Below are 10530 nucleotides of genomic sequence, written 5' to 3'. Positions count from 1 at the left end.
CACAGCCCAGTGCAAGCAGTCAGTGCTGAGATTGTTAGAATTATTATCCTTAAAGAATTGCACAGTTCTGAGTGTCACGAATTTTGCAAGGGGACCCACAAGTATCTTCGCTGATGCCTGGTCATGTGGTCTTCCCTCGGACCAGCCTTTACCCCAGTGTGGTAGATAAATACAGACACTGGACTCAGAAGACCCGGATGCGAATCCAGGCACTAGAGCTTGCTGTGTGGCCTTGGCTGGGTACACTGACCTCTGCTGCCTGACCACGAATCCTGCTGAGCTGCAGGGAAACCCAGAACCACTGTTTGGTCACTGCTAGGAATACTTCCTGAGACACAGCTTGGGCCAGTTTCCCTTGTCCCCTTCAGGGCTGCCATCTAGGCTGGCCAGCAGCCTGTTAACTCCCCCAGCAGCCAGGTGCAACAGGGAGTCTGCCTGAGCCTAATGCTAGCTGTGGGAGGATTGCATCATGGCCACTGCCACAGCCCCAACCTGCAGGCAAACTATAATTGCTAGCTTTGTCACAATTTCAGCTAAATGATTTTCAATTCATAGTTGAGTCAGACAGCTATCCACGGGATGAAATTCCTGCTTGACCACACTCTGCGGCCCAGACACCGGGAAAGATGGAGTACACAAATGGAGGCTTTTAAAATGAGAAGCCCATTGATCATTTGCCTTTTTTCTCTCTCTAATTAAGGGATTTAGGATGCTGACGATTGCACAACACAGAAAGCACAGACTCCGAGAAGTTGTTCAGCCCAGATACATCTTCAACACAAACCCCACACCTAAAGCTCAGGGACTATCATAGTGGACAGAAAGACTTGAACAATGACAAGAAGACCTGGACATACGACAGGAGAGTGGCATCCACGAAATACCAGTAATATGGCTGTTATTTATTTATTTATTTATTATATTTAAGTACACTATAGCTGTCTTCAGACACTCCAGAAGAGGGCATCAGATCTTGTTATGGATGGTTGTGAGCCACCATGTGGTTGCTGGGATTTGAACTCCGGACATTCGGAAGAGCAGTTGGGTGCTCTTACCTACTGAGCCATCTCACCAGCCCAATATGGCTGTTTTAACAAGACCTGAGCAATGACACCAGTTGACATAAATGGAGGAACTTTTAGGGGCCTCACTCCTAGAAGAGCTATAGGCAAGTTATGACTGACGAGGGAGAATTAGTTTTCCCTAGGGATGTGCCTCCTAATTGATTAACTAATATGGGATGGCCAAATCTAAACTCATGTGCATACACACACACATACACACACACACACATACACACATGTGCACCCACTGAATAAATATATACGTTCAATTTGCTGAATTTATTTAGTACTGTATGTTCCTGCATGTGTGTGTGTGTGTGTGTATACATGATTTTGAGAGAGAGCATGGGGTTAAGACATGGGAAGAGAGGAAGGGAAGGGGAGTATGTTGCAAACACACATTTGTAAATTTTTAAAAAGGAAATTAAGAAAATGAAAAATATATTTTTTTTTAAATTCAGGAGTAAATTGTTACTAGTCACTACCCATGCTTTCAAATGCCTTTCACACAGTCTGGCTGCTTCTCTGCTGGGACTTGATGCAGAGCTGATGGTGCCTCTGTCACCTGTAGCCCTGTGAAGCTTCCTGTGGCCCCTCTCCATGTCCATATGAACACACACACACACACACACACACACACACACACACACGCACGCACGCACGCACACGCGCTGTCACCTGTAGCCCTGTGAAGCTTCCTGTGGCCCCTCTCCATGTCCATATGAACACACACACACACACACGCACACACACTCACGCACTCACCACTATTCCTGATATCACATTGTGTGCTAAGAGTTCCACATCTGTTAACTTCTAAAGGGTCTTGGGGCACACTAATCCATTTCACAGCTAAGAAACTTAGCTTACAGAAGCTAATTAGCTGTCTTGATCAGGTAATGTAGACCCACCAGGATCTACCTAACCCAGGTCCTTCCGTTTAGGGAAGCCTGATTCCTAGGAAGGCCCTCACCTGGGTCTTCTACCCGGGAGACTGATGTCACTGATCTCAGTGGCGGTGTTAGCAATCCAGGGCTGAACAGGAAGGTGTGGACCCTTGGGATCTGCGGCCAGAAACATCAACTTCAATGTTTGTGTCCCAACTTCCTACTACTGTCCAAACACAAATCAACAACAACAACAACAACAACAACAACAACAACAAGAAGAGTAAGTGTCTGATGACCTCTCTTACGTCATCTGTGTGCATTTCTTTGTCTGACTGCTACAGGGGGCACAGTGAATTCTAAGTGATACCCTTACTTGAACAGTCAGACAAGAAGCAACAGAAAACTTTGAAGATGATAAACTAATAGCCAAAGGGGTGTGTATCACTTGTAGTCAGCTTCCAGAAAGAGTGATAGATACTGATGATGGCAATAAGTGAGGTCAGCTTATTAAAGAAGATGCATTTCAGATAAACCAGGAAGGAGATCAAGGAAAGGCATGCACGGTGATGGAGAGTCTCCATTTCACGGGCTACACATAACTTTCTGTGGGGCACACAGTGCTTGGAGTCAATAGGGAAGACTGGAAAGGCTGGCCTCCACTTTTTGTCCCAACGGTCACCCTAAGTTCTTAGACCTAGAAGAGAAATCGGTGGGTGGGTCTCAACCCCCTGCAAGACTCTGTTGGAAAGATTGGCTTCTCCACCAAACTCTCTTGGCCATTCATGAGCATAGGTGGGAAAAAACAAACGCAGAAAAATGACTACAACCCACCATCTGGTTCCTGATGGTACACCTACAGGGCCAAGTTGTAGTCAGAGAGAACACCAGGAAATGGTGGTGGCAAAGGACACTTGCTGGAGGATGTAGCTTCTCAGGAAGAAAGCAGACCAGAGGCCACAAAGCCCAGCTTTTTATTTTTTCTGATAATGGACCAAGGCCTACAGATAAACGCTTCGCCTAGGATCTCAGAATGGCGACTTGAACCGCAGAGCAGAAGAAAGTGTAGGGGCTCTTCCTTCCCTTTGGAGAGCCTCTTTCGCCACCCAGGCTGGCGCACCCTGGATTTCCAACTGGAAGAACTCTGTTTCTGCCAATTTAGTCATTTCCTGCTTTTCAGTTGAGAAACTCCCTTGACACCTTCTTATATGTAGTGATGAGGCACATTTTTATTAAATTCATTCTTTGACAACGTCATGCATGTATATGAAGCAATCCGATGGCTCCCACCCCACCTTCTCTTAGCTCTTCCTCACCCTCTCCACATCCTCCCTCCTTCCTCCAACACACTGCCCCACAGTTGTGTCTCCTTATTTTGTTCTGTAACCCACTGAGTTTAACTAAGGCGGTCGGTGTGTGACCATGGATTTGGAGTGATCCAATTTTGATATGTCTTCAGCAAGTAAAGAAAAGCTTTAAAGTCTAGAATTTGTGTAACAAAATTCAAAATGTTTCATATTCCCTGTCGTTCTGCTGTGTCGACAATAAATACGCATAAATTATGGACACAGGGGAAATGTATCTTCTTCAGAGGAAGGATTAGTGAAGTAGGGTCCTGCCTTTCCTACAGTGATGATCCACTGCAGGAGAGACAAGTAGAGCATATAGAATGCAATTATCCAGCAGGCATCATAAGGTTTGCCTGCTATCTATAGTAAAGATTCACAGGAAAGTGAACGCTTCACCATGACATAAAAGATTACAGAAACTGAAAGAAACTGGAAGAAAGAACATTCTCATCTGTGTAAAGGTCGGATGACGTCGGAGCGCATCCACAGAATGACATTGGAAGGCACCCGACAGCGTGTGACCAGCTCTCCTATCAGCCACTTTCCAGACCCACTCACCTGCTGCACTGAAGTTTAGGCAGCTTCTGAAATAAGGAGCCATGGGCAGGAGCAAAGGGCCCCACGTCTGTTCTCATTTGTTCTCACCGCACCCTGGGTGACTTACCCAGAGGCAGATTCCTCCACTGCACCGCTTTTGGGTACACGCCTGAAGAAAATGAAGCTGGTACACAGCAGAGACATCTGCCCACTCGTGTCCATTCAGCTCTATCCACGAAGCCCAGTCACAGAAGCAGCCTCAGTGCCTATTTCTAGATGAATGGGTAGAGCAAAGGTGGTATATGAGTCCTAGTTAGCCATAAGTAGGAACGAGATTATACTATTTGCAAGAGAATGGATGGAAAAACGTGTTAACTGCAGTAAGTCAGAGCCCAAAAGACAACACAACATATTTTTCGTCATGCAGAATCTAGATTAAAAAACAAAACAAAACAAAACAAAACAAGTAGAAGAGGGTCTATTTGGGAAGAAGGACAGAACTGGGAAGAAGACAGAGAGGGCAAAAAGGAATATGATCAAAGTACCTTGTGTGCCTATGCAAAACTTCATTATCTTCAGTATTTGCTATTCATTTCTTTAAAGGACTCGGCACTAAAGAAGTTCCGTCAGTGAATATGGTGCTAGGAACTGCACTTGCCTTGCTAGACAAGTTATTTACCACTGAGCTGATTCCCAAGATAGTGCATTAATTTATGGTTGGGAAATCTATTGTCTGCTGGCTGCATTTAACTGGGAGGTTTGGTCTTCATCAGATTAATCCAAAACTAAAGGCTTCTTACTTCTCTGGAGCAAAGTGGGGATTCCCAGGCAGCATATTTAGGTCCTAGTTTCGTGCATCAGTAAAGAGAGCCATAAAATCAAAGAGTCATAAACTTTAAAGGTCCGAGGCTTGTTCTGGCACATGTGGCTCCTCATAAAAGGGTGACAATAACTTTAAAGCAAAGTGTGAGCGAGGCTACCGTCTTGTCTACCAGACAACAGACTAGATGACAGGAAGTTGGGAACACTTGGAGAAATAGCTTTGTTCACATCTCTGACATAAACATGGCTAGAAAATCCAAACAAGGCTCGCTCCTCATAGTACGGCAATATTTGTGAGGACTCAAGAGAGGAAACAGAATTATTAATTTAAGTCAATTACAGCTCAGAATAAATAATCTTCTGACTTCCTGCAGCAAGCCCCCAGCTCTCCGCTTCTCTTGCTCGTCCCAGCACGTCCTCTGTCCCAGCGCGTCCTCTGGCTCAGGTTCTGTGTCCTCAGCACTTGGTAAAACAGAAGCCTTGCATTCTGGGGGTTTGGAGATTTGGGTCTAGTCAAGGCTTCTCTCTAACACACTTGGGGACCTTGAGAGATGCAGAGGTCGGTTTAAATCGGGAGGTGTCAACCTTTTCCTCGGTCAATACATGACCTCATCTACAAACCCATCAGCAACATCTCTCACGAGACACGGTGATTGTCAACAAATATGACCACTACCCGTTCCTGAGAGATCCTCAGTGAGAATCTTTGAACAAGATGATCATAATGTATTTTGTATCCCTACCTTACTCCTGAGTTTTAAGATTCTACATTTAAATTAGAGAAAAAAAAAAAAAAAAAAGACCTACACACAGGCACAGATGTAGTTATCCTTGTATACAGCTTGATGATGCCTGAAAAGACTTAAAAGAAGATGCTAACTATGGTTTTCTCTGGGGAGGGGTTCTAGGAACCCGATGATGAGGAAACTATAGCCACTGATTTTGTTGTTTGCTTTTTGTGGTGCTGGGGATTGAGCCAAGGACTTTGCATGTGCTAGGCAAGTACTCTATCACTGAGATATATTGCTAATTCTTGGCCATTTGAGGCAAAGTTTCACTATGTGGCCCAAGCTGGAGTGGGACTTCTGATCTGCCTGCCTCGGCTTCCCAAGAGCTGAGAGTATAGTTATGTTCTACCATGCCCAGAGGACTCGGGGAATTTTATTTGGCTGCCTGTCACAGAGTCCCAAAGAATGGCACTTAATCACACAAGTGGTTTTTATCTCCCTTCTATCTAAATGAAAAGTTTAGACAGGCCATCCAGGGCTCGTACACGGTTGGAAGGATTGTTTCCAGCTCCATCTGGCTTTACCTGGCCTCAAGCTCATAGATAGTTCGTGCACCTCTGGGTGACACCCTGTATTTCTGGCAGGAAGGCAGAAGGGCAAAGAGCACTGGCAGCTGATTATATAATGAGCTACCCTGGAAGGAAGGCTCAGTCACTTCTGGTGAAACCACATCTGGATGTTCCTGCTCCCCTCAGCTTCAAGGGCTGGGGAAGAGAGCTGTCTTGCTGGGTCGCTGCCAGGCATGTCCAGTGCAAACTTAGGGTCTCATTGGTACTAATGAAGAGGTAGGGCACTGACCTGGTGGTCACAGTGGGCCTATCATACATACACATGCATTGTCTTTTCAAATAATAGCACTGACAGAAGAAAGCCCGGGAACAACAACAACAACAACAACAACAACAAAATACAGCATGAAACATGACCACAGCAATGATGAAGTGGAAACCACACCAGGTTCCCAGCACAACTAAGAAATAACCAGAAATGTCCACTAAGGTTGTATAGCAAATAAGAACAAAGGACACTTATCTAAGCTTAGTCTTGGTGGGAGCGGCAGGAGCTGTACTCTGCAATCATGTACTGTCCTGTTCTCTCTCTGCTTGGGTAGCAAAGCTCCACTCCAGGCAGCAGGCTTTCGCCCATTGTTCACTTCTCTGTGTCATTTGAGGGCTAGGCCTTCACCGAACAGAGTCTGGGATTTTAGAGCTCTTTAGCTCGTGGCTGTGTCTTTAGTTTTGTTCTCACAGATGAACCTATTCTAAAGGAGACCTACTCACTCAGTCCTTCTAGGGCAAGGAATCATTCCAACAGAAAACAAAGAATGGAATGAATAATTGGGACATCTGAGTTCAGGTCCCCTGTTCTCTTGGGAAAGTCACTGTCTGTCTCTGAATATCCATTCCTCCATTGGGGTGGAGAGGGAGGGTAGAGAGAGACAGGCAGGCAGGCAGGCGGGCAGGCAGGCAGACAAGCAGACACACAGAGAGAAAGAGAGAGAGAGAGAGAGAGAGAGAGAGAGAGAGAGACAGACAGACAGACAGACAGACAGACAGACAGACAGAAACAGAGAGACAGGAAGAAAGAGAGAGGCAGGGAGTAAGAAGATATCTCACACTATGCTGAGAGCTGTGACCCAACCCTGCTGTCATAGACCCCTCCTCTCTATCCTTCTTTCCCTCTTTCTCTCCCTTTTCTTGTTCTCTCTAGCGTTCTCCTTACCTCTCTCCCTCTTCCTGTGAAGAGTACTTGCCACCTGAAACTCTCCTAAGGACACACTGGAGATGGAGGGTGTCATTTGACACAAGCTGTTAGAACTGACAATGCTCCCATTAAGGCAAAGGGACTTAGGTCAAGAACGCCCTAATGGGGAGCTAGGACACGTAGCTAGGAGAAAATGGAGGTGAAGGGACAGTCTATGCTCTAGCCAGAACAAGGACTTACACATGAAAACCATAAGCACTTTCCGTTCCCTCCCCAGCTTCTCTCCCTTCCTGGGGATGGAAGTACGGGAGGGGATGTGACCTTTCCCCACGTGCCAGCCCCCACTTGCCTTCCTGTGGATTCTGAGCCTTGCAGACTTAAGCCTGCTTGTCCCCTTATGTGCACACTTGCTATGCCCTTATTAATTAAATATTTTCCTTCAAATATTTTTTTTCAACTTACATAGCCACTTTAAACCTGACCCAAGTAATGGCATAAGAGTTTGCTGTGTTGGGTATTTGCTAAGGCATCTGAAAACAAACCTATTTGGAATGGATAATTATTCCTGTGTGAGCACTCAGTGTGTCACAGTCTGGGACCCACCAACAGTGATCCCCCCAATCCTTGGAAGGGTTCTCCGAGGCAAGGATTACTACTGTCATCTCACACAGGAAGAACTGAAGTTTCTGTGAGAGATTAAGTACCTTTCCCAGGAATACAAAGGCAGCCAAGACAGAGAAATACGCAACACTACTATTGTCAGCTGGGCTCTTTTATTGCTCTTTGCCCTGTAGCTGAGAAGGAGTGGAGGAAGAGGCAGACAGAAGCACGTCAGTCTACAGTGCCTGTTCCGTACTCACAAAGACCCAAGCTCCAACACCCATCCTTGCCTCCAGTGTAGTCTCGGCCTTTTCCACCTCACAATAGAGTCACGTCTGCCACCAAGCTGGCACTTTGATGTGAGCCTGTGGAGTAGTGGCTTTGTTTCTAGGTATCTCTCACTACAGCGTGGCCTGGGTAGAGCTTAATCCTACCTTTCAGAGTTCTAGCCCTGCTCCTCCTGAATGTTTGCTTCTTGCCTGGGTAAACACAAGGTTTTGCCTTACCCTTATGTGGAGCCTAGTTTGCCAGCACAGTAGTAGGCTGTGGACATTCATTCTGGAAGAAGTGGTAAGCATTCTTGCAACTTCTCTTAATCCTCAACAGCATCTAGTTGCCTAGCACAGATGACTCACTTGGTTGATAAACAGAGGCAGGATTCTCTGCCATCTGCCCTCTGATCCCTTCACTTAGGTCTACCTATCAAGCACCTGGTGCACGAAACCAAGAAAACATCAAAAGGTCACATGAGCACCCGACCTTGCACTGCCTGACTTCTTTAGTCTCCTCCGATAGCAGCTGGGTCTAAAGCGTCAGAGATAGGGAAGGATGTAGGAGAGCCTGTGAGTAATGACCGGAGTAACAGGTGTTTACAATGGACAGAGAGCGTGCCAATCACTGTTATGGATACTGTTAAATATAAATGCTGTTATCTTATTAAACACCAGTCAATAGCTTGCAATTCCAGAAGGAAATATAACCAAACCTACCTTACAGATATGGAATTCCTGGGAAGGGATTTTAAGGGACTCACCCAAAGCCACCTAGCTACTAAAGAGCAGAGTGAAGATTTGAACCCAGGTCCATCTAACTCTAAAGTCCCCAGTCATTACCACTACAGTCATCATTACCTTTGGACAAGAGACAATGGTTTACAAAAGCATTTCAGGATGATCTAAACCAAAGTTTTTGTTTGTTTGTTTGTTTTTTAAAGTATGTCCTAGAACATTAGTTTCTTAAATCTGAAGAGGAAGGAACCAAAGATTGTTGGAAGAAGTTGGCTAAAGGAAAGCAGATGTTTCCACTGTAGGATTTTTGAGTTTTTATCATTATAAAGTCTACGTGAGTCTCAAAAGGAAACTGTAATATGTCTCATGGTCTACATCACCTAAGGAGATTGTTTATATGTGAACACACACACACACACGCACACGCACACGCACACGCACACACACACAGTGTTTTTCAGAACAGTTTGGAAGATACTCATCCTTTATATCCTTTTAAGTATAAAAAGAAGGGAGGAAGCTTGCCTAGGTAATACAAAGCAGGATGCTTTGAGCACATCGTAGCCTTGTTTCTGTTCTGCCTATTTCCATAAACAATGCTGTTTGTTGGTCATTAAGAAGGAGGTAAACACTCACCACATGCCAGGCACTGGGGTGAATGAGACACAATAACAACCTCACTGCACTGTGTGGTTGACATTGATAAAGCCACAGCCTGGGGTTAGGGAAGCCAGTGTTGGAATGAGTGGGTGGAATTTTCTGGCCCTTGCCATGTGCCAGCACGCCTTTTGGAAATCCGAGATACCTTCTGTTCCACTAACCCACCCATCACAAATAGCAAGCCATTGTCTGGTTCCAATCCCATCCTCAAAATTCTCTTACGATAGTAAAAGGACCAATGGGCGTCCGCGTACAGTTCTCTGACCCTTGTTGACCCTGGGTGAAACCCTTCTGCAGTGGGGAGGGGGTGACTCCTGGGGTGCCGAACCCCAGAACCATCACAGAAGGTCAACGGCAGGAGATCTTGGTAAGTCAACTTTCCAAACCCAGGCTGCAAATAAACAGGTCCTACTGGAGGATCAGGGCTTGCTCTGGTCTCCTGCACTTGGAGATCCAGCCTGGTGCACCTGCTGTACTTGTTAGCCTGCAGCTGATGTTCAGTATGACACCTAAGCCACTTGAAGTAGAAAGTCAAAGCCCTTCTACATATGTGTAACTGTGTGCCCTTAGGTAGGTCACTCTCTATGTCTGGGTCTGTTCACTTACTCTAAGAAAAAGGAACTTGGATTTGAGCTTTCCTTGGCCTCCAAATTTCTGTGGGTGTTCCACAAGAGAGGCCAACTTGTCAAGGGTCAAAACATCTTCAATCTACAGGTGCCTCTCAGTGTCCCCATCTTTGTCCACTTACTAGCCATGTTCTCTGAAATTTTGTTCCATCCTTTGAGGTCTCAGATGGGTGGGGCTGGCTTCTGGGAAAGCATAAATGAAGGCTAACATGCTGGGACAAGAGTGGATTGATGGGATAGTCCCATCAGCCGCCATGAGGTTTTGCAGTGTCAGTTTGCATTTCTGAGTCCTGACTCAGAAAGGCGTTAAGTCTATCTTCTTCTTTGTCTCGTTCTTTGAGGTGCTGGACAGAACCTAAGTATGCTTTTTCTGGTACTTTGAGTTTTTTCAGTCTTTGACTAAAACCACATGGCTGCCAGTTTACCATGTAGCTGATCTCCATGTCCACTTAGAGAAGCACACACACACACACACACACACACACA

The sequence above is a fragment of the Mus pahari genome, chromosome 3, assembly GCF_900095145.1.
Source record: "Mus pahari chromosome 3, PAHARI_EIJ_v1.1, whole genome shotgun sequence".
NCBI lineage: Eukaryota > Metazoa > Chordata > Mammalia > Rodentia > Muridae > Mus > Mus pahari.
Note: the sequence above shows the minus strand (reverse complement) of the source record.